Source organism: Nicotiana tabacum, chromosome 14 (assembly GCF_000715075.1).
Source record: "Nicotiana tabacum cultivar K326 chromosome 14, ASM71507v2, whole genome shotgun sequence".
Classification (NCBI taxonomy): Eukaryota; Viridiplantae; Streptophyta; class Magnoliopsida; order Solanales; family Solanaceae; genus Nicotiana; species Nicotiana tabacum.
In genome coordinates, this window is record NC_134093.1 from 67853428 (window position 1) to 67879177 (window position 25750).

Genomic DNA, 25750 nt, shown 5'->3' on the forward strand with positions numbered 1-25750 from the left:
CAAAAATTGGAATTTTGATCTTCAGAGAGTTTGAGATATTTGTTTTGATGCATGATTCTTAGTGTTGATGTTAATTGTGGTGTTTTGAGCCTATGGACAAGTTTGTATAGGGTATACAAACTTGTAAGGCTGATAGGACGGGGTCTCGATGGGATTGGGTGAGTTTCGAGGTGGTTTCAAATCATTTTGAGTCTAGTTGAGATTGCTGGTTTTTTTGTGTCAGATAGAAAATCACGATCGCGAAGCTGTACTTTTTATTTTAATAATCAATCGATTTATATGATAAAAAATCATATCTATATAATGAATGTCTCTATATCACGTAGAAGGAATTTTGGGAAGAGAGAATTAGTGATTTGCGATTGCGTGAGAGGTTCGCGATCGAATAGCTTTGACAGGTGTTGAATCGAGATCGCGTAGAAGATTTGGCTGGGGAGGTGGAATGTGCTTCGCCATCGGGTGGGCTAAGTCATGATTGCGTAAAGGGAATTCTAGCAATGCTCCGCGATCTTGGGATTAGGTGTCGCGATCGCGTAGAGTATATCACTGGCATGGTATTTTATGTCCAGTTTTGGGGATTTAGCTCATTTTTACCACTTTTGAGCTTTAGAGAACAAGAGGAGGAGATTTTGAAGAAGGATTTCACTACAATCTTAAGAGTAAATAATTTTTACTTAGATTTGATCATATATCTTGATTCCTCATGGATTTCTACACCTAAAACATGGAATTTAGGAGTAAAATTTGGGGTTTTTATCTAAAACATAAGAGAGTGTATTTTGAGTTTTTGAACATTGAATTGGACTTAGATTTGAAAACTAATCACATATTTAGACTCCTGGGGTTATGGGTCAACGAGATCTAGTCCTAAACTCAGGTTTTGATCATGTGGACTCGAGTTGAATTTTGTTTACCTTTTGAGAATTGATTAAAGATTGAAGCTTTATTGTTTGAAATTGATTTTTGTGACTTATTGGATCTCGATGATTATTGTTTGGCTAGATTCAGAGCATTTAGAGGTCACTCATAAAGTTAATCTTGTGATTAGAGGCTAAATCTTATTCCGGAAGAGGTAAGTAGCTTGCCTAATCCTGGTTTGAAGAAACCCACCTTAGAATATGACCTTATCTCAGAATCACTTGGTGTGAGTTTGATGAAAAATCATGGTGTGTTGAAAAAGAAAGGCGATATCTCAAAAGAGGATCAAGATAAACCATAAAAGAAGTTGGGTCAATATAGTAATGGCTTGGATCAATATTATAATAGAAATGATCAGTTTCTTTGGTAAAGATGGGTATTATAGACACTTTTGTGGTAGGAATTTTGGGTTTAACAATCTATATGACTTGGTTGACTTAGAGAGATTCAGTTCTAGTGGCTTGACTATGCATAAGTGACTTTCTATGAGATTGAGATAATTTTAACCATGAATTTAAAGTTGATGTTGCCTACATGCTTGAAGAGTTTGTTGCATGTTTGTGATTGTCTCACGAGTTGAGTTAAGTTGTATGCTTCTAAAAATGAAGTGCTTTTGAGAAAGAACTTTTAGATGCACGGGCGGAGTTGGATTAAGTTTGCTTAGCCATTCCATAACAAACAGATGGAGTAAGTTATATAGATACTCAGAGACTTATTGAGAAATGATAGCATAGACTCGGGGATCATTAAGTGATAAGTTGTTGTGCTACAGATTTGTCATATTTGGGTTATTACTTGTATAGTGCATAAATTATGTGCTTTTAGGTTCTATTGAAATTTGGTGCGATTTGTCATTGAGTAGCTTGTACTTGATAAGATGAAGTTAACAGACCTAGAATTAGCTCGATTAGATTTGGATAAGGTATGTTGGGAAGAAGAATTCTCTTAGGTAACTCAGAACATGCAATGGTTTTTATTGGACGAGAGCAACCCATGATATATTTCTATGGTGGGTAGTTATGAATTTCTACAGGGTTTTTTCATTAGTAGTAGTATTGTGAAGACTTGGAATAAGGATCTATTTGAGTTGAGGCATTTTGACTGGTACTGGGTTTGGCAACAAGTAGTTGATGTGACCAACAGGTATGACTATGGATATAAAAGATGTGGGATATATCATGTGGTTACATTCTGGTAGTTCTTTTGGGACTCGATACAGGTTATTGAGATTGATACAATGAATATATACAAGAATCGAATCTCTAAAGAAGATCCAGTTATTGAAGTTGTGTTTATAGGCTTATAAGCTAAAGTTGAAGAAGAAATCTTCAGTCACGATGTGTTAATGAATTTATATGTATGAAGGTCACATGAGATCACCTATGGGAATGTGTATGATAAGTTTATACAACTATCTATTCACATCTTCACATAATATTATCATGTTATTTGCATCTCTCTTATACTAGTGTAACATAACAAGATATTATATGTCATTGCTTGTTGTTGTATGACTACTTGAGCATCTTATTCATGCTAGAATAATGTTATAGGCATCATTCACATGCTAGTTTAATATTATGGATTTTATTACTTGTGTTACATGGTAGAACTGCATAGTCATACACTGTCTTGTTATATGCACCATGTTAGCATATAGATATTGTTCTCATCATTCATCTGAGACGGTTTGGGCGTGTGGATTCACGTTCCTATGTTGAGGCTTATGTTTGGGTGTGTGAATTCACGTTCCGATTGAGACATTTGTTGGGCATGTAGATTCACGTTCCTGTGTTGAGATATTTATTCGGGCATATGGATTTACATACCGACTGCGTGGTAGACACGTAGATTTGTATCGGTTTGATACCAACTTTAAGTCTTTATCATGCATATATATATTCTTGACTTATATATATATACTGAGACATATCATCTACATATGCCTATTCATGTATTATACACATGCATGAGACTTGATAGCAGGTTGTTGGACACTTGGAGATTATCAGATTGATATAAAGTTTGAGTCTTTACTACTTATTGCATATCTCCTCTAGATGCGAAATTAGTGCATTTCTATATGTTTTTTCCCTTGTTATCCAAAAAAGCATGCTTGTTATCCTCCTCTTTGATTGTGCACCTTATTATTTATATTTGCTGTTCCTTGATTGTTTCTCTGTCATTGTATATACTTATGAGCTACACATGTTATATAAAATGAGTATCTTTGACTAAAATATCGCCACTACTTCGTTGAGGTTAGTCTTGATACTTATTTACTACATGGGGTCAGTGGTACTCATACTACACTTCTGCACCTTGCGTGCAAATTTTGGAGCTGAGCTATTGCGGAGTTTGGGAGCGAGCATTGAGGATACGTCAACGTTCTGATTAGTAGCTGTCGCTTCGTTCATGGTAGTTTAGAACTAGTATTTCTGTTTATGTATATTCATATAGATAATGTATTTTTGTCATACCAGCATTGTATTCCATTTCTTAGTGGCTCATGACTTGTATCATCAATTCTTGGGATGATATTTTACATTCTTATTTTATTATTATTCTGATGATCTTCAGTTTGAGTTGTGTTTATATTAGTTGGCTCATCTAGCGGATTGGATTAGGCGTCATCACAATCCCGGTAGAATTTGGATTGAGAGAAAGCGGTGCTTCTTTATCAATGTTATTATCTTGTATGACAAAAACACATATATTTTGTCGGGTAATTTTAGACGATGTTATAAAAATACCAAAACTTAATTGAATTGTATAGTTAGACCTCTCTATAACAACATCCTCATATAATAGTCATTCACTATAAAAGCCAAGTTTTTCTTGAAACTGATTTTTTATGTTATATTTTACCTCTTTATAACAATATTTTACTTATAAAAGCAACATTCATCTTTATAGCAGTACGCTCTTTGTAAAATTACCCCTATATAATATCCATAGAGAATCTCTTATAAGATCACTAATAATAAGTTTAAAGATTTTAACCTCAACATACTGCTACTTGGACCGAGATAGAAGATTCAACTGTTAACCTTTTAAGGGAAAGCTATTAGGTATCCTTTTACTGAAAGTTTGGATACAAAACTTCGCCAATTAAGCGTTATATCGCTAGTAAGAGAGTGGAATCTACGAAACAAGCTACAATTACGTAATTTTTCCATCAATCTTGAAATAATTTAATCTTCTAGTAGCTTTAAAATGTATGTTTTAGAGTCCAAATCATTATACATTTAGTTACGAATTTATTAATAATATGTTAGCTTTTTAAATATTTGATTGGTAAAATTTACATATCATTTAAGTATTTAAATTTGAATAAATTTCTTATCTTGTATATGTAACATTAAAAGCAATTAATTTTTAGATTTTTTATAACAACCAAAATATATTTAAACTTTAAATGTTGTTATATGTGTATAACATATACCAGTAACCAAGACGATTGAGATAATTTTAAAAATTAAAATTTTGATTATACACACAATAATAACCAAAAAAGGGTATATTATAATTTTTTAAAAATAATTAGCTCAACTGAAGCATTGACACCCCTAGCCTACACCCCTAGCATCTCCTTGACCTACCATCATCCAAACAGAGTATAAGATTTATCATGACGGCAGATCTAAGTGCACCCAGACCTCGGATTAAAGCCAAAAATGTGAATTGTGCCAGAAAAAAGACTTTAATTCCCACCTCTACTAAACTTTCAAGGTACCTCAGTTTAGATTTCATATCTTTGTATGATTGCTTATCTCCTTCTCTTTTCCCTTTTTTGCTTAATAATGACTTCTCAACTTCTGAGATCTTGACGTTCAACTGTGTAAATACTCAAGAATTTGAAAATTTTCACTTCTTATAATTCATTATACCGAAATTAGGCAATTGTGTATACAAATCGGAGTTGGAAAAATTTGAATTTAACTTTTCTACCGAAATTAGCCGATTGTGTATACAAATCTGAGTTGGGAAATTTTGAATTTAACTTTGTGCGAGATCCATTAATAAAAGTTTGAATCTTTTTGGCAAATTTTTAAAGTTGTGTTGAATGAATGAATGAATGAATGAATCAAATAATCATTCAAATCTGAGATAATTTAATTTGAACTGGGCGTGAGATGTACTGAACAAGTCTGAATCTTTTGTAGCATAAAGTTTTGGTAAATTCTTAGGTTGTGCTGATTGAATCAATCTGTCATTCAGACTCAGATAGTTTGATTTGAACTGGGTGCGAGATGCACTGAAGAGAGTCTAAACCGTTATGCATCCCATAAGATTTGTTTTCACTGGTGAAGTCCTAAGTTTGCTGGTTGAATCAATCCTAGGGAGAAACTCTGAATCTTTATGCATTTATGGAAATCTTTTTGGTGAATACTTAAGTGGTGTTCATAGAACCATATTAACTGAGATAGTTTGAATTGAACTGGATCTGAAATCCATGGAAGAAAGTCATCTTCTTTAAGCGTTTCTAGAAATTTTTGGTAAATTCTTAACTTCTGTTGATTGATTTGGTCCTCTTTGTAACTGAGATAGTGGGTAACCAACAATGTTAACAAAGGCCATTACTCCGTCACTTAAGGAGATAAGGGTTTAGCGGTTCCTCGGTGAAGCCGTGCATTTTAGAGAAGCTTATGCTTCAAACAATAGTGCATTAAGTGATTCTAACGAGAATCAGTCATTTATTTGAATCTTATCTTTGAGGAGTTGGATTAATATCGGCATTATTATATATTGCAAGCTGAAATTTATCATTTAATTGTAATTTAATTTTGGTGGACTAATTTACAGATGTTCAATTTTTTTTAATTTTCAGTAAATTGTGTGCTTCACTTAAAAGAAGTGTGTCTTTTCTTCTCGCTTTTCACTTCAAACCCCATGGTCCTTATTGCTTTTTTGTACTTTTCGCTATCACTGGTTCGAGTAACCAGAAAGTTCTATTCTTGTTCTGCATCCAAACTTCACAGTCTTATCATTTTTGGCATTGTTTGTAGAATTGCAGAATGCCGTGATACTGGGGCATGATAACTCAAATTGGTCTTCAGAAAAATCCAGCAGTGGTATGGATGATTTGCCATCTTTCAATGCTGATAATATGCAAAACAACATGAAAGTTATTCTATACAGGTTGGTTGACACTATCTTTAGGTTTAGTGCAGTGTTTTGTAGTCTCTTATGGTTTTACCGTTTCTTGAAGATTTCAGATAGTTATAATTAGCTAATCTGGACATACGTTAATACATACTATGTTGGTGTGAGTTACTTCCTTAATCATGCGAGATTGATGTTAGCATAACTGGACTACTGGTTGAAGTTATATGCATTTGTGTTGGAATTAAATCCTTCACTAAGGCATTATTTCTATTCTTTTTCTTATAATCAAGAAATCCCCGAGGTCTAGTGGCGTACGATTCGAAACTCGGTGGATAATAGACCTCCCCCTTTACCCTTCTCCCCTTTACCTCTGTAGCAGGGTTTGAACCCGTGATGTCTGCCTAATCCACATATCACGCTTTGCGCTCTTACCACTAAACCAAAGCTTTGGGGCTTATTGATGAACAAGAAGAATCTATGTTAAATTTTATTAATTTTGGCCAAGATCTTATTTTAGAGCTCCAGTTCAAATATATGGACTTATTTTTAAGAAGCGCAAGAAGTCCAAGAAGTTCAAGATTGATTTCAAAAAGCCAAGATTATTTACATAGGATTTATTGTTTCTTTACAAGAAAGGATTTCTTGTTTCCTTTTATTGGTAGGTTCAGACTTCTTTATTGTTTTCCTTTTAGAATAAGCATTTTTCCTTTAGTAGGATTGTAGTTTCTTTTCCTTGTAGAGTAGGGATTTTACTTTTCTTATCTTTAGCTATTTGATTTCCTTATTAGAATAGGAATTGTAGTCATCAAAGAAGATATCCTAGGCCTATATAAAAGGTTCTCGTGCCTTGTAGAAGGAAATCACGTTTTTGAGATTTGTCCTAATTTGTAATAGAATATTTTTCTCTATTTTATCTTCTTTATCCTAATTTTTGGTTCCAAGCAAGGTAGTGATAGTCTTAATCAATGTTATCAAAGGCACGCTTAAGCCCTAAAGTGAGGCTCAAAACATATTGAGCGCTTCGCCTTACTTAGCGTGCGCTTTATTGTTGTTATCAAGGCTCTAAGGCATACTTTTCTTGCCAATGAGTGTAATCCTGAAGAGGTGACATTAAGCAATTGAGATTTTACTTTACCGTAAATTTTCTTCAATTTATTTGTCCTTATATTTGATATTCATGCTTATTGATATTAGTCTTGAACTGCACATACATATTTATTGTTTTTCTCCATTTGCTCCCTTCTTCATTAAAGCCCACGCCTTTCTTGTTTTCAATTGCGTGTGGTATTTCTTTATCACATTAATTGATTCCATGTGGTGACTTTAGGAACTTTTTAGTCCTTGATCATTCAAGAACATGTTTCTTGATCTAAATTCATTCGTTTAATATCTTAGAATCAGAATTTTCATTGAACCGGTACAACCTTAATATTTACTTGTTTTAAATGAATAAATAGTCATTCTTGTAGTTTAGATCGTCATTGTTCACCTCATTTTTCAATCATCAGATTCCGAGTCCTAAAACTTGAGATACACTGTTTCTTAAAATCAGACCCATAAATCACATTTTCGTTTCAAGATCTTGATTCTGTGTCATGCCCCGAACATGGGGGGCGAGACCGGCACCCGGTGCCTCACCTAACTTAGCGTACTAACTTGCGACTAAGGGACTCTGAACATATAATGTCATAATTTGGCCATGGGTCCACATTGCAAGATAATATGCGAAGCAAAATATAAAACTGAATGGAAACTAGCGCTGACTAAACATAAATATAAAACTGGGGCGATAAGGTCTTCATAACTACTACAGCTGACAAACCAACAAAATATATATACCAGGCCTACAAGCCTAACATATTGCACTAACTGACAGGATATGTCTACAAGCCTCTACTGATGAATGTACTATGATCGGAACAGGACCCCGACCTACCCATAACATATATACATACATACAGAAGACGTACACAAAACCCTAGACCCGGCAACTCCGATGGACGTGGAGCTTACCGATCAGGCTGAACTCGAGAAACACCTACTAAGGAGGTCTACCCTTATGTCTATCTGAACCTGCACGCATGAAATGCAGCGTCCCCAGAAAAGGGACGTCAGTACAAAATAATATACCGAGTATGTAAGACAATAAAATAACTTAAAGATGAAACTGAACTGGTAATATAATAACTGAAAGTAACGGGGAGTCAAAGATGATCTGGAGATATACTTACCTGCTAATACTGACTCAAATCCTTCAATATAGTAAGTAAAATAAGTGTTCGGCCCTATAAGGCTCGGTACGTGTAACTGATTGGCCATAGTAGGCTCGCTCATAGGCGCTCTGCCATACTAGGCTAGGTATCTTGGCCATTCTGGGCTCGCTCATAGGCGCTCGGACACAGTAGGCTCGGTATATAACTTACCATCTGATCTGAGGTTGCCCAATAGGGGCCTGTCCACCGATTATAGCTTGATGGTGGTGAAAATACTATAATACTGTATATATATAAACCCTCTGCTCTCTTTACTGGAAGAAGAAAATACTCAATTGAATATAAAGTCCCGATAAGGGTTACTGTAACTTATGAGACTAGGATAATATATATAAATTCGGAAGTATGAACTTCTCTTTATGCCTCGTTATCAAACACATGTAGTTACGAGATCATGCCAAAATGAAGGAAGGGGTTAGCCTTAACATACCTTATCACAATATTTCCAATCACCAAGTTGAACTCGCCTCTTCGCACCCTAATCTACAACAACGATAATAATACTATCGTTAAGTTATGAAAGGTACAACTATCGAAACAACGAATGACAAGATTATTTTGTATTAAAACGGGCAGCATCTCCCCTATAATCCTTACTTCCTCCAAATTCAAGATAACCCCAAAAATACAAGAACACAACAATAAGAACATATATACATTGTTTTCCAACCTTATATACACCACAAAATACTACAAAATAGCCCAACACACCCCAATCTCTTCATATACAAAACAACCACTGTAGTAGTGTCAAACAACCCGAAAGTGTTACGACGAACGACCAGCCCACCACCCTGAATTTATGTGGTGTTTCTCCACACCCTTCCTCCTCCAAAACTCCACAAAACAGTAGTAAAATATGCAGCCCAACAGCAACACAAAATAGTCCACAAAATAGTCCGCTACAAGTGAATAACTCGAACTCACGGCTTCCAATCACCGTCCCGTGAGTTCTTACAAATATAGAATGACTTACCATACATTTACAGCAGAAATAATGGATGAAAGAGAGCAGTAAACATACGTTATTTGTTGGATAACTCAGCTCCTATCTTGGTTCTTCAAACTCTAGGGTTTACCTCCAATTAGAACTTGAAAGGGAGAGAAAATCAATTAGGGTTTATGGGCAATATTTGGGAGGATTTTTGTAGAGCTTATGTCTGGTTATTATGCCCTATTATCAGTTTAATATATGAAGGAAATAGGCTTTTAAAAGGCCTCCTTGGACGACCCGAACTGGCCCATTTTTGGACTCTCATTTAAGCAAGTAGGCGACACTCCTACTTGTCACTTAGTAGCTTACGCAGTCTCGCAAAAACACATATATCTCTCTACTCCGATGTCGTATTGACAAATGGTTTAATGCGTTAGCAAAAATAAACTCATATATCTTCCATTTTATGGGTGGAACACCCCGTAACTCTAAGTATATTGGGAGAAAATCGCAGTTACATTTGACCCAAATTTCAGTAAAACTTATAAACGTAACTTGTGATGACTATCATCGACTTTTGTTACACAACTCGCTTGACTTCAAAACATAACACACGATTATCATACGACTAACATAACTCATAATGTAACATCCTTAGCATGTTAAGAACCCTAGTCTCACCCCAAAAGTACATGTTATAACATTCCCAACTTGTCGAATTTCGACGAAACATTATTTTTTCAATTCCTTTAGCTTCTGAACCTTCTAACCCTCTTTGTACTTGTTGTTCATGATCTTCAATATTTTTAACCTTCGAGGTAACATGATTAACTTACTTTATATACTTTCAAAGATGATCTCATTTTGGGTCCTACATTAGTTTGCTTACGACGCACTTTTACGTACGAAAATATATGGTGTAACATCATTCCCCCCTTGGGAACATTCGTCCTCGAATCTTTACTCTTAGAGACTTTGCAAACTTTTGCCGGAGTCTCCTCCATACACTAGACTAAAATCAACATGCACGCAGCCAAAAAATATACTATGTATGCCACGCATGGCCAATGTCTATAAATAACAACACTTTGCCTCACACAGCCGTAAATCATAAATACTGAAAGTCAAAAAAATAAAAGCTTACCTGATGACCTACTAGCCTGAATAGAGTTGTGCTGTAGCATCCCATCTCGAGCCATATCTTCAGTTTGAAATAGGTGGGGGTATTTAGACATCATTTCTTCCTCTGCTTCCCACATCATCACTTCCACATTCTTGCTTCTCCATAAAAACTTCACGGAGGCTACCTTTTTATTTCGTAGCTTGCGGATTTGTCGGTCTAGGATGGCAACTGGAACTTCCTCGTATAACAAGTTATCCGTAATCTGTACATCATCAGTGGGAACCACTTGGGTAGGATCGCCAATGCACTTCTGCAGCATAGATACATGAAAAACTGGATGGACTGACTCTAATTTTGAGGGCAATTCTAACTCATAAGCTGCTTGGCCCACTCTCCGAATGATCCTATAAGGCCCAATATACCGTGATCTAAGCTTGCCCTTCTTGCCAAACCTAATCATGCCCTTCATAGGTGATACCTTTAAGAATACCCAGTCATTAACCCCGAACTCTAAGTCTCGTCGCCGCACGTCAGAATATGACTTCTGACGACTCTGAGTTATCAACAGTCACTCCCGGATAAGCTTTACTTTCTCTATAGCCTGCTGAACCAGGTCTGGCCCATGTAACCCATATTCTCCAACATCAAACCACCCTATAGGAGATCTGCACTTACGCCCATACAAAGCCTCGTACGGAGCCATCAGGATACTGGAGTGGTAACTGTTATTATATGCAAACTCAATAAGAGGTAGATGTTCATCCCAACTTCTTTCAAAATCCAACACACATGCTCGTAACATATCCTTGAGAGTCTAAATTATGCGCTCGGCTTGTCCATCAGTCTGTGGATGAAAAGCTGTGCTGAGATTCACTTGAGTCCCTAGACCTCTCTAAAATGACCTCCAGAAATGTGCTGTAAACTAGGCCCCATGATCAGATATAATAGATACGGGTACTCCGTGTAGCCGCACTATCTCCTTAATATATAACTTTGCATAATCTTCGATTGTATATGTAGATCTGACTGGTAGGAAATGGGCTGATTTCATGAGCCTATCGACTATCACCTATATAGAATCAAACTTACGATGAGAACGCAGCAAACTAGTGACAAAGTCCATGTTTATCGCCTCCCATTTCTACGTCGGGATCTCTATAGTCTGCATTAGCCCTCCGGGCTTCTGATGCTCTACCTTCACCTGCTGGCAACTTGGACACTAGGTGACAAACTCAGCAATGTTCTTTTTCATATCGTTCCACCAATACACATCTTTAATGTCATGATACATCTTTGTCAACCCAAGATGAATGGAGTACCACGAATAATGTTCCTCTGACATAATCCTGTCTCGTTGCCCTGCTACATCTGGAACACACAGACGACCACTGAGCTCTAAGAACGGCTTCTTCTGCTGCGGAACTCACTCTCTCAACTCGACCAACTCTGGGTCCTCGTACATCCTTTCCTTGACTTCAGCTATGAGAGATGATTTTACAGTGTTTTGGAGTACAACTCCACCATCGTCAGAATCTACTAACCGAACCCCCAAACAAGCCAATTGATGAATCTCTCTAGCTAATTTTCTTTTCTCAGCCTCTACATGTGCTAAGCTACCCATAGATCGGCGACTTAAGGCATCTGCTACAATATTAGGTTTCCCTGGATGGTAGAGAATGTTAATATCATAATCTTTCAACAACTCTAGCCATCGCCTCTATCGCAAATTCAACTCTTTTTGCTTGAAGATATATTGCAGGCTTTTATGATCTGTAAAAACATCAACATGAACACCATATAAATAATGCCGACATATCTTAAGTGCATGTACAACCGCAGCTAACTTGAGGTCGTGGGTCAGATAATTCCTCTCGTGCTTCCTCAACTGCCTCGAAGCATATGCAATCACCTTCCCATATTGCATGAGGATGCATCCTAACCCGACACCTGAGGCATCACAATACACGGCATAACCCTCTAGAAGTGTTAGAACTCACACTGAGGTCATTTTGTTCTTAAGCTCTTGGAAACTTCACTCGCAAGCCTCTGTCCACTGAAACTTAGTTACTTTCTACGTCAACTTAGTCAATGGTCATGAAAGAGAAGAAAAACCCTCTACGAACCTCCGGTAGTACCCGACTAAGCGTAGAAAGCTACAAACCTCTGTCGGAGTGGTAGGTCTAGGCCAGGATTTCACGGCCTCAATCTTTTAAGTGTCTACCTTTATACCTTCATCGGATACAATATGCTCCAAGAATGCTACAGACTTCAACCAGAACTCACATTTAGAAAACTTAGCATACAACTTACGATCACAGAGGGTTTGGAGTTCCGCTCGCAAATGGTCAGCATGCTCATCCTATGAACGTGAATAAAACAGAATATCATCAATAAATACTATCACGAACAGATCTAAAAATGGCTAGAATAGGCTATTCATCAAGTCCATAAATACGGTGGGTGCATTCATCAACCCGAAGGACATGACAAGGAACTCGAAGTGGCCATATCGTGTTCTAAAGGCTGTCTTTGGAATATCTTTCTCCCGAACTCTAACCTGGTGGTACCCCGACCTCAAATCTATCTTTGAAAATCATCTAGCCCCCTGCACTGATCAAATATGTCATCGATCCTTGGAAGTGTATACTTATTCTTAATAGTCAACTTGTTCAGCTGTCTATAATCGATACACATCCTCAGTGAGCTGTCTTTTATCCGCACAAACAGTATCGTTGCACCCCAAGGTGAGGTACTAGGCCTGATGAAACCTTTCTCTAGCAAATCTTTTAACTACTCCTTCAACTCCTTCAATTCGGCAGGTGCCATTCTATACAGAGGGATGGATATTTGTTGAGTTCCCGGAAGTAAATTGATGCTAAAATCAATCTCTCGCTCTGGAGGAATACCTGGAAGCTCATCTAGAAACACATCTGCATATTCTTTAACTACGAGAAAAGACTGAAGTGTAGGTATCTCAGCATCTGCATCTCTAACTCGCACAATATGATAAATATACCCTTTTGCGATCATTTTCCTCACCTTCAGATAGGAAATAAACCTACCTTTGGGTGTCGCTGTATTACCTACCCATTCAAGGACTGGCTCACCCGAAAAATAAAATCTTACTACCTTCGCTCGGCAATCAATTGTGGCATAGCAAGCTGCTAACCAGTCCATGCCTATCATAGCATGAAAATCCATCATCTCTAGCTCAACTAGGTCGGCTGATGTCTGACGACTACAAATTGTCACCGTACAACCTCGAAAACTCATCTAGCAATAATCGGTTCTCCGACCGGTGTACATACCGCAAAAAGATCACTTAGTATTTCAGGCACTATACCAAACTTCCCCGCGATAAATGGGGTAATATACGATAAAGTAGATCCTGGGTCTATCAAGGCATAAGTATCGTGAGAGCAAATGGTCAATATACCTGTCACAATGTCTGGTGAAGACTCCTAGTCCTGTCGACCCGCTAAAGCATAGATATGGTTCTGGTTACCACCTGAACTGGAACCTTTACCTCTGCCTCGACCTCTACCAGCCGAAGACTGAGACTCGCGCCCTGAAGGATGCACGGACATAGATGATCATGTTACTGAACTTGCTGGTTGTGCCATACCCCCATAATCTCTCTTTGGACAATCTCGCATCATATGCCCCGGACGCCCATATGTAAAACAAGTATCGAAACCTGCTTGGCATTGGCCCAAGTGTTCTCTACCACAGATGTCACACCGCGGCAGAAATGACCATATCTGCCCTAAACCTCATTGTCGATGCAAACCCGACACCCATGAGCTCTCACTTGGTCCTGACTGAGTATAGCAGTCATACCTATAACCCTGTAACTGAGGTGGCGGAGGCCTAGGTGGCCGTCCAAAGTACGGGGCTAATAACTACCCTGAGACTGCTCCTGAGACCTGGGAAATCTCATCCTCTTATCCTGCCCTTGCTCATTCCTCTCTGTACCCTGCTGCCGATGCCTACCCCTTTCTATATTCTGGGCGAGTGTTTGAATTTGGGAGATATCCATACTATGCTGCAACGCAGCGGTGGCACATGTCTTGGTCAACTCTAGGGCCAACCCTGCTATAAACCTGTGGATCGTGTCCCGCATAGTAGCAACTATGGATGGTGCATATTTGGAAAATGAGTCAAAATGGAGACTATACTCTCAAACACTCATATTGCCCTACTTGAGGGCTAGAAACTATTCGACCCGAGCCTCTCGGATCTCACGCGGTAAGTACTGGTCAAGGAAGGCATCTGAAAAATTCTCCCAAATAGCTGGAGGTGCATCACGTCCCCTGGACCTCTCCCATCCCTCGTACCTAAGGATGGCTATATCTCGGAGTCGAAAAGCTGCTAGCTCAACTGCCTCTTTCTCCATGGCATGCATAACCCGAAAGATCCTGTGAAGCTGATCTATGAAATCCTGCAGGTCCTCCCTATGATCTGTCCCCGTGAACTCTGGGGGACTCAAAGCAATAAACTCTCAGACCACCCTTAAACTCCCAGACCCCTCAGAAGATCCTGCACTAGCTGATGCCCTAGCTTGTTACTGGGTAGCTACCAACTGTGTCAACAAATGCATCGCACTCCTCAAGTCCTGATCTGATGGAAGTGGAGGGGGAACTGGATGTGCGGTATCCCCAGGAATCTCCTCAGGTGGTAGAGGAGCCGGTAATGGCTGAGTAGGGGTCTCGCCTTGGGCCTCATACTGGGTCCCATCTACTGGGGGTCCCCTGTTGGTCCCCTCACCTGCTGCTGTATCTCTCCTCTGGCTAGCCGTAGTCTTCCTAGTCACCGTCATCTGTGTATGCAAACACCAACATGTAAGTTTAACTCAACTTTCCTATAACTCAGTTCTACAAAACTATTTAGATTTGAAAGAAGGGTAACCAACTCCTAAATGCCATGTAGTTCCCTACTTATATAATATAGTGCACAACACATCTATAAACAAGACCCTACTCAACACGGCTTGTAGACTCCCTAGGACAGAACTGCTCTCATACCAAGTTAGTCACGCCCCGAACCTGGGGGGAGAGACCGGCACCTGGTGCCTCACCTAACCTAGCGTACCAACTTGTGACTAAGGGACTATAAACATATAATGTCATAATCTGGCCATGGGGCCACATTGCAAGATAATTTGTGATGCAAAATATAAAACTGAATGGAAACTAGCGCTGACTAAACATCAATATAAAGCTGGGGCGACAAGGCCGTCATAACTACTACAACTGACAAACCAATAAAATATACATACCAGGCCTACAAGCTCAACATACTGCACTAACTGATAGGATATGTCTACAAGCCTCTACTGATGGATGTACTGTGATCGGAACATGGCCCTGACCTACCCAAAACATATATACATACATACAAAAGATGTACACAAAACCCTAGACCCGGCAACTCCGAAGGAAGTGGAACTTACCGATCATGCTTAACTCGGGCAACACCTACTGAGGAGGTCTACCCGTCTGTCTATCTGAACTTGCACGCATGAAATGCAGTATCCCAAGAAAAAGGACGTTAGTACAAAATAATGTACCGAGTATGTAAGACAATAAAATAACTTAAAGCTGAAACTGAACTGATAATATAATAAATAAAAGTAACTGGGAGTCAAAGATGATATGGAGATATACTTACCTGCTGATACTGACTCAACTCCTTCAATATAGTAAGTAAAATAAGTGTCCGGCCTTATAAGGCTCGGTAAGTGTAACTGCTCGGTCATAGTAGGCTCGCTCATAGGAGCTCGGCCATAATAGGCTAGGTTTCTCGGCCATTCTGGGCTCGCTCATAGTCGCTCAACCACTGTAGGCTTGGTATATAACATACCATCTGATCAGAGGTTGCCGAATAGGGGCCTGCCCACCGATTACAGCTCGATGGTGGTGAAAATATTGTAATACTGTATATATATAGAACCTCTGCTCTCTTGACTGGAAGAAGACAATACTCAATTGAATATAAAGTCCCGATAAGGGAGAATACTGTAACTTATGAGACTAGGATAATGTATATAAATTCGGGAGTATGAACTTCTCTTTATGCCTCGTTATCAAACACATGTAGTTACAAGATCATGCCAAAATGAAGGAAGGGGTTAGCCTTAACATACCTTATCACAATCTTTCCAATCACCAAGTTGAACTCGCCTCTTCGCACCTTAATCTACAACAACGATAATAATACAATCATTAAGTTACGAAAGGTACAACTATCGCACAACAAACGACAAGCTTATTTTGTATTAAAACGGGCAGCATCTCCCCTATAATCCTTACTTCCTCCAAATTTAAGATAACACCAACAACACAAGAACACAAAAATAACAACATATATACATTATTTTCCAACCTTATATACACCACAAAATACTACAAAACAGCTCAACACACCCCAATCTCTTCATACACAAAACGACCACCGTAGTAGTGTCAAACAGCCCGAAAATATTACGACGAATGACCAGCCCACCACTATGAATTTATGTGGTATTTCTCCACACCCTTACTCCTCCAAAACTACACAAAATAGTAGTAAAACACGCAGCCCAACAGCAACACAAAATAGTCCACAATACAGTCCGCTACAAGCGAATAACTCGAACTCACGGCTTCCGATCACCGTCCCGTGAGTTCTTACAAATATAGAACGACTTACCATGAATTTACAGCAGAAAAAAATGGATGAAAGAGAGAAGTAAACTTACCTTATTTGTTGGATAACTCAGATCCTATCTTGGTTCTTCAAACTCTAGGTTTTACCTCCAATTAGAACTTGAAAGGGAGAGAAAATCAATTAGGGTTTGTGGGCAATTTTTGGGAGGACTTTTGCAGAGATTATGTCTGGTTATTATGCCCTATTATCAGTCTAATATATGAAGGAAATAGGCCTTTAAAAGGCCTCTTTGGATGACCCTAACTGACCCATTTTCGGACTCTCATTTAAGCAAGTAGGTGACACACCTACTTGTCACCTAGCAGCTTGCACAGTCTCGCAAAAAATCGCATATAAATCTCTACTCCGATGTCATATTGACAAACGGTTTAATGAGTTAGAAAATAGACTCATAGATATTCAATTTGACGAGTGGAACACTCCGTAGCTCTAAGTATATTGGGAGAAAATCGCAGTTAAATCTGACCCATATTTCAGTAAAACTTATGAACGTTAATTGTGATGACTTTTATCAACTTTTGTTCCACAACTCGCTTGACTTCAAAACATAACACACGACTATCATATGAATAACATAACTCATAACATAACATCCTTATCTTGTTAAGCACCCTAGTCTCACCCCAAAAGTACATGTTATAACATTCCCAACTTGTCGACTTTTGACGAAACATTATTTCTTCAATTCCTTTAGCTTCTGAACCTTCCAGCACTCTTTGTACTTGTTGTTCATGATCTTCAATATTTTTAACCTCCGAGGTAACATGATTAACTTACTTTATATACTTTCAAATATTATCTCATTTTGGGTCCTACATTAGTTTGCTTACGACGCACTTTTACGTATGAAAATATAGGGTGTAACATTCTTGTCGGTTGGTTCTTTGTTAACTCGACGAATCGCATCAATTTCATATTAGAGCTATAATCTAGAGGTCCCAATTTGACAAATTTATCATGGCCAAGATCATGTTTTAGAGCTCAAGTTCAAACATATGAACTTATTTTTAAGAAGCGCAAGAAGTCCAAGAAGCTCAAGATTGATTTCAAGAAGCCAAAATTCTTTCCTTCTTAAAATAGGAATTATTATTTCTTTACAAGAAAGGATTTCTTGTTTCCTTTTCTTGGTAGGTTTAGTTTCTTTTCCTTGCAGAATAGGGATTCCTTGTCTTTAGCTATTTCATTTCCTTATTAGAATAGGAATTGTATTCATCAAAGAAGAGACCCTAGGCCGATATAAAGGGTTCCCATGCCTTGTAGTAGGAATTCACATTTTTGAGATTTGACCTAATTTGCAATAGATTATTTTTCTCTATTTTATCTTCTTTATCCTTGTGGTTCCAAGCAAGGTGGTGCTAGTTTTTATCTTGTTTTCAATTACGTGTGGTATTTTATTATCACGTTAATTGATTCCAAGTGGTGACTTTAGGAACTTGTTAGTTCTTGATCATTCAAGAACACGTTTCTTGATCTAAATTCATTTGTTTATGTCACGCCCAGAAATCAAGGAGCGCGACCGGTGCTCAACCAAGTAAATCCAGTCAAGCAAGCCTAGTTTGCATTAACCTCTCATCATTACTCATGCATGATTTAGCATAACATAATAAGATCTTGACTTTCATATTAAATACATTTGGCTCAATGGCCCATATTTTCTTTCTCGTGGTGGTTACACAGCTCTATAAATAGTTGTTAATACTGTGAACATAAATACATGACAACACTCAAATCTTTAATTACATGACCCACAGTGTACATGGAGCTTCTATGACAATAGATACCTATATACATAAAATTAACTAGACCCAAACACCCACTAGAACTGTAGCGGGCTCACCATAAGCTGAGTAGTGAAAAGGATCCCTATCAAAGGTCCATATCATCCTGTAGAAGTATACCTGCATCCATTAAAAGATGCAGCGCCCCGACCAAAAGGGACGTGAGTACATGTGGAATAGTACTCGTATGTAAGGCAGTCAAAACAACATATGAAAATGTGGTAACTCAAATAAGAGGCAAATAAAGTACATCAAGAAACTACGAAACATCTAATAAAATACATTTCAAGTCTTATTATACTTGCATCATTCTAACCTTCTTTTAGGATCAACTGCGCCATATGAACTATACGTGGAATACATAATATAATGTAATTGTATCAACATGTACAAACAATGCCAACGAAAGTGGCACATTCCTCCCTTATTTTACACATACACATTACGTAGACCGTCCTTAGTGTTCACATATCATATTATACACCTATGTGTCTTATATACCGTTCACAGCGTTCACTTACACGATACAAATACACCTATTCAAGGGCTTGGAAATACAACATAAATATGATGAATCATGGTAACAATAAATGGGCTTAGATGGCCGTTAACGACAAGCAAATTTATTAAGAGCTTCCATTAAAATTTATCGATATTAAGTCGGGGATCCTTTATAACCACCCTCACACAAAGCGGCCCTGCCGCCTTACCCCAACATATGCCGGTGGAGGTGTATCACGATACCACAACCTCTACCCAAAGTGACCCTGTGGCCTCACCCCAATATATGCGGGTGGAGGTGTATCACCATACCACAATCCCAACACAAAGCGGCCCAGCCGCTTCACCCCAATATATTCGGATGGAGGTGTATCACAATACCACAGTCCCAACACAAAGTGGCCTTGCCGCCTCACCCCAATATATGTGGATGGAGGTGTATCACAATACCACAATCCCAACACAAAGCGGCCCTGCCGCCTCACCCAATATATGTGGATGGAGGTGTATCACAATACCACAATCCCAACACAAAGCGGTCATGCCACCTCACCCCAATATATGAGGGTGGAGGGGTATTCCACAATACCACAATCCCTACACAAAGCGTTCCTACCACCTCATCCCAATATATGCAGGTGGAGGTGTATCACCATACCACAATCCCTACACAAAGCGGTCATGCCACCTCACCCCAATATATGCGGGTGGAGGTGTATTCCACAATACCAAAACTCTACACAAAGTGGCCTTGCCGCCTCACCCCAATGTATGCGGGTGGAGGTGTAATCCTAATCACAATACCATATATAAACTCAAAGCGACATAGTTTGTCATTACATTTAAGGTCGTAATTTACCATATCATTGTACACAAAGAGGCCTTGCCGCCTCACCCCATTGTATACGAGTGGAGGTGTATCATAATATCACAATCCCTACACAAAGCGGCCTTGCTGCCTCACCCTAATATATGCGGGTGGAGGTGTATTCTACAATACCAAAACTCTACACAAAGAGGCCTTGCCGCCTCACCCCAATGTATACGGGTGGAGGTATATCACAATATCACAATTCCTACACAAAGCGGCCTTGCCGCCTCACCCCAATATATGTGGGTGGAGGTGTAATCCCAATCACAATACAATATATAAACTCAAAGTGACATAGTTTGTCATTACATTTAAGGTCATAATTACTCATATCATTGGAATACTTCATGTTCATGATCATCATGGAGAAACACAACTCATTACATTAGCACATGCATGGTAAATCAATAAGTCGATTTCAATGGCACATGGGCCCAATTCCTTTTCTTAAGGTTCATCATCATTTAACAAAGGACATCTCCCTTCCATCTCATTATTCACTCCCTTGACATCTTGAGGTCATTATCTAGGTTCATAACTCTTGGGGACTTAACAATCGAAGTCATTTACATACATTATTTTAGAAGCATTCAACTATAGTTGAAACCACTGTGACATACAACACTTCATAATTCTCATTTAGGCAACGACCACATTTCATGTTCATACTATCACTTACTTGTACTTACCATGGGTGATCATAGAACATTTAGGAACATCATAGTCTTTACTCGCAAGAACGTAGGGGTTTATAACACATTGGAAACCAAAGTACAAATACGTACATCTCATAACCTTTCACATCATATGTCACTTAATCTGTAGTTTCAACCACTTACATTATTATTGTTTCATTGGTTCTCTTGGGCATACATATGATTCTTCTTTCATGGCACAATGGCCGTATTTCCTATTCCACACTTTCATATCTTTCCTTTCATGGATCATCATCATAAATATCAACCTATACAATATTCTGGAAATCACAACGTTAGGTTCATTAGTAATGAAGACTTGAAACACAATGGATTTTTTCCAAGAAATGGAGTAAAATGATTGGCAATCGAAGCACAAGTTAAAATCATAAACAAGTAATACATCATTTATTCTTGAAATACTTTTTCTCAAAAAGGACAATACATAATTTCCACTCACGGATATGTAAGAATGCAAAACACATTGAAAATACTCACTAAACATAGCATTAGCTAAAGCAGCCACATATAGGCATTACTTGAGTTCATAAGCCTTTAGGCAATTCTATTTTCAAAGTCAATTTTAGAATAGTTGAATCAAAGCTCATTTCATAATCTTTCTCACATCATCTCATTTCATTGGCACCATTGGCCACAAGTATAACTTTCACTCTTGGCACGTTGGCCACACTTTATATCCCCAATTTACTTATTTTACTTCCAACCATCTTTATATGTTATCAACAATAAGACATTTCTAATCAAGACTTTAGGTACACATATGAGCAATTAAGAGTCTTAAGCATATTGACTTTTCTCATATATTTTGACATCATAACCTTCATTTGAAACACCACTCAAAGACATAGCATTTTAATACACATATCATTCTTGAACATATTTCCAAAAGATAACATAATGTGATAGGAACATTCGGAACACGTTTTGAATACATAATTCTCGACACTTTGCTTATTCAGGACATTCGAATTTATTGGGAACTATCCGAAACATAGAATAAGGAACTTGAGACATCCATACTTGAAGCTTACGGGAACATCATTGAATTCAATTCTAATAAGGAAGTTTATCCAACACACCTTGCTTTGAGCATTCCTTAAATTACTACAATGTTTAGGAAATTCTAGCAATCCCAATCTCTTATATGAAGAACTTGTGAGATTTTCTTGTTGGATTTAAAAGCTTGGACAAGATCTTGATGAACAAAATGCTTCATCTACTTTATCTCTGTAGAACATTCACTTCTCTCTAAAAAAAATCTCAGATAATTTCTCCAAAATAAGCCCCAAAGCCTATTTATCAAAATGATGTCGGGTTATAAAAATAGAAAAATTAACCCTCCGAAATCAAGTCTGCGGTCGCATAATGGACCGCAGAATGGCTATGCGGGTCACAAAATGCACCACAAAATTGGTGCCAAAACTGGGCTGTACTGATCCATTTTACGACTAGTTTGCGGTCGCAGAAGCACTTTCGCAATCGCATAATTGGTCGCAGAATCGCATTTTTTCAGCCTTTGATAATATGGTCATAACTTCTTGTAGGAGAGTCCAAATGACAAACGGTTTGAAGGATTGAAAACTAGACTCAAAGGTATTTAATTTGATAGTATATCAACTCCGAAGTAGTTATATTTTGATATCAGCATGCATTTGAAGAAGGAAATTGTGCGAACTCACTTGAAACTTTATCCCATCATAAACGTTTCAACTTGCTTAGCCTTGGGGCGCTTCTTAGACCATAAACCATTATTAATGCACATCTTACATATATTATCATAATCAATTGATATCATTCATATAATGGTCCTTGTCTACACATAAAATAATATAATTAGCACACATCTACTTTCTTAATAGCGCTTAAGTACTTCGAAATTTTTCGGGGTGTTACAGTTTAATATCCTAGAATCATAACTTTCATTGAACCAGTACAACCTCAATATTTACTTATTTTGAACGAATAAATAGTCTTTCTTATAGTTCTTATCGTCATAGTTGATCTCGCTTTTGAATTATCAAATTCCAAGTGCTAAAACTTGAGATGCGTTGTTTCTTGAAATCAGTCCATAAACCAGGTTTTCAATTCAAGATCTTGATCCTGGTCGGTTGGTTCTTTGTTAACTCGAATAATTACATCACTTATGCCTATTGAATGTCACTAGGATATAAAATAAAGAGTGTGAAGTACTCTTTGATTAGTTAAAATACTTCAGAAAATAATCTCAGTGCTAACTTCTTTTCATCTTTTGAACAATACTTGGAATGATTTTTCTGTATTATGGCTTTTTGGGTTGGGTTCCTTGAGTTGTTATATTCCAGTGCACAAGACTATAGCTCCTTGCACCTAAGCAGAAAGGAAATATCTGTTACTCTTGGTGTAGTTCCAAGTGTTACTATAATGGTTTGAGGAGATGCGTACAGTCCTTCAACTATCCATTTATACTGGTTTTCAATGCTAATGGAAGTCATGATACTATGCTTCTTACCTTGCTTGTTAATGATATACATGTTCTTGGTAAGGAAGAGTGTAAAGCATGAAAGGTGATGCCGCGCCATTTGAGAGTGTAATGCACGAAGGGTGATGTCGTACCATTTGAGAGTGTAAAGCACGAAGGGTGATGCCGTGCCATTTGAGAGTGTAAAGCACGATGGGTGATGCCGTGCCATTGAGAGTATAAAGCACGAAGGCTGATGCCGTGCTATTTCATTTATATTATCAGGTGAGGACGAGAGTAAAAGCACGAAGGGTGATGCCGTGCAATTATTTTTATATTATCATATATTCATGGCACGAATAGTGTTTCCGGGCAGGCGAGGACGAGAGAAATACATTACATTGTGATATCGTTTTGTTGTGTATACATTCATGCCTTTATCTTGAGATGTTATCATGTACCTATGTTTTCTATGTGACTTATACTCGTTGTTACTTCTTGTATGCCTTCACTTTATTTCTTTTATTGTTATTGACATTTCTCCTACCTAGTTGGTACTGTTATATGTATGCACGGTGAGAAAGATATAAATGCACGAAGTGTGATGCCGTGCAATTGATTTGATCTACATATATATATTGGGTGAGAATGAGACAAGTGCACGAAGGTATTGCAGTGCCATTTGATGTGATATGTTGAATATATTTCTCACGCCAGGAAAGTTAAATGAGGTGTCACATGGTGACTTTTATTTGAAAGAACTATATATATTAGAAAGATATTTATTTGAAAGAATTATATTAGAAGAATATTTACTTGAAAGAATTATATATATTAGAAAGATATTTATTTGAAAGAATTATATTAGAAGAATATTTACTTGAAAGAATTATATATATTAGAAAGATATTTATTTGAAAGAATTATATTAGAAAGATATTTACTTGAAAGAATTATACTGGAAAGATATTTATGTGAAAGAATTTTAATGGAAGTATATTTATTTAAAGAAAGTAAATTCGAAATATATTTATTGAAAAGAATTATATTCTAGAGACTTTTATTGAAAAACTTATAGGTAAAAGATGTATATTGAAGGGACTTGACTAATTGGTTGTACCTGTGTTTATTATTCGTTTGAGTAATATTTATGGTGTTCCTGTTGCTTTGCTGTTTAAATCACTAGTTGATTGGTGTTGCTATTACTGCTCTTTGTTTTCTATTATTTTGTATCTCATATTGCACAGGTTATTAGACTAGTGAATGTCTTGACTGTACCTCGTCACTGCTCCACTGAGGTTAGTCTTGATACTTACTGGGTACCGACCGTGGTGTACTCATACTACACTTCTGCATATTTTTGTGTAGAGACAAGTATTGGAGATATCGGACATGGGCAGAGTAAAGTGGGATCGTAAGGATTCAAGGTACAGTTACTTGGTCGTCGCAGTCCCTTGGAGTCTTTCCATTTTATTGTACTGTTGATTTCTTATTCGATCAGTACTGTATATTCGATCCTCGAGATAATTTTATGTATTCAGTTAGAGTTCGTGACTCAATACTACCAGACTTGGGAGGTTGTTATATTCATATTTGTTCCGCTGTTAGTTTCTATTTTAAAAAATGGCTTGAATTGTAATTAAAATCGGCTTACTTAGTCTTAGAGACTAAGTGCCATCACGACGCCTGAGGTGGGATTTTGGGTCGTGACAAATTCATTAAGAGAGATGGATTAAAATTTCAGCAAGGTAACGGTCTTAGGAAAAAATATTTCATACGAAACTATACTGCGTAATAGCAACGGGGTTTTGCAATTCTAAGGGAGTACGGTGCAATCTTTCTCAAGAATATCATATGGATCTTTTCCTACTCTGATCTTGCCATCACGTGTTTTGTCGATTGTCGTGTGTTAGAGGGATTGTCAAGAGAACCGGTTCAGGTATGTTAAGGCTATCCCTTCTTCCTTTTTGGCATGATCAATATGGTACAAACGAAACGAGCAACTGCACAATTTTCATAAATGACTCTATTCATAGAAATACTAGAGATGCCTATATTCTTGATTCCCTCATGTTTACTCTGTTTATCTCATGACGCCCCTTCTGGCCCACTTCCCTATGATGATGTAATAAGAAAGATATGTTACGTTGGTACTCGGTTGAGTGAGGTACCGGGTGCCTGTCGAGGCTAATCGGTTTGGGTCGTGACAGAAGTGGTATCAGAGCAGTTCTGTCCTAAAGAGTCTACAAGCCGTGTCTAGCAGAATCTTGTTTATGGGTGTGTTGTGCACCACACTTATAAGCAGAAGGCTACAAGGCATTAAGGACTGTCACTCTTTCTTCTTACTCTAGATCGTGTGGTAGAGCTCAGTCGTAGAAATTC

The 25750-nt window shown here is 37.8% G+C and overlaps 1 long non-coding RNA gene across 1 annotated transcript; it reads left to right on the forward strand.

The window, feature by feature from the left end:
• Positions 1-4525: 4525 nt before the first annotated feature.
• Positions 4526-24847, forward strand: LOC142169145 (uncharacterized). Its single transcript, XR_012698885.1, has 3 exons — positions 4526-4650; positions 5928-6060; positions 24737-24847. It is a non-coding gene; the product is annotated as an uncharacterized LOC142169145 (long non-coding RNA).
• The last annotated feature ends 903 nt before the right edge of the window (positions 24848-25750 follow it).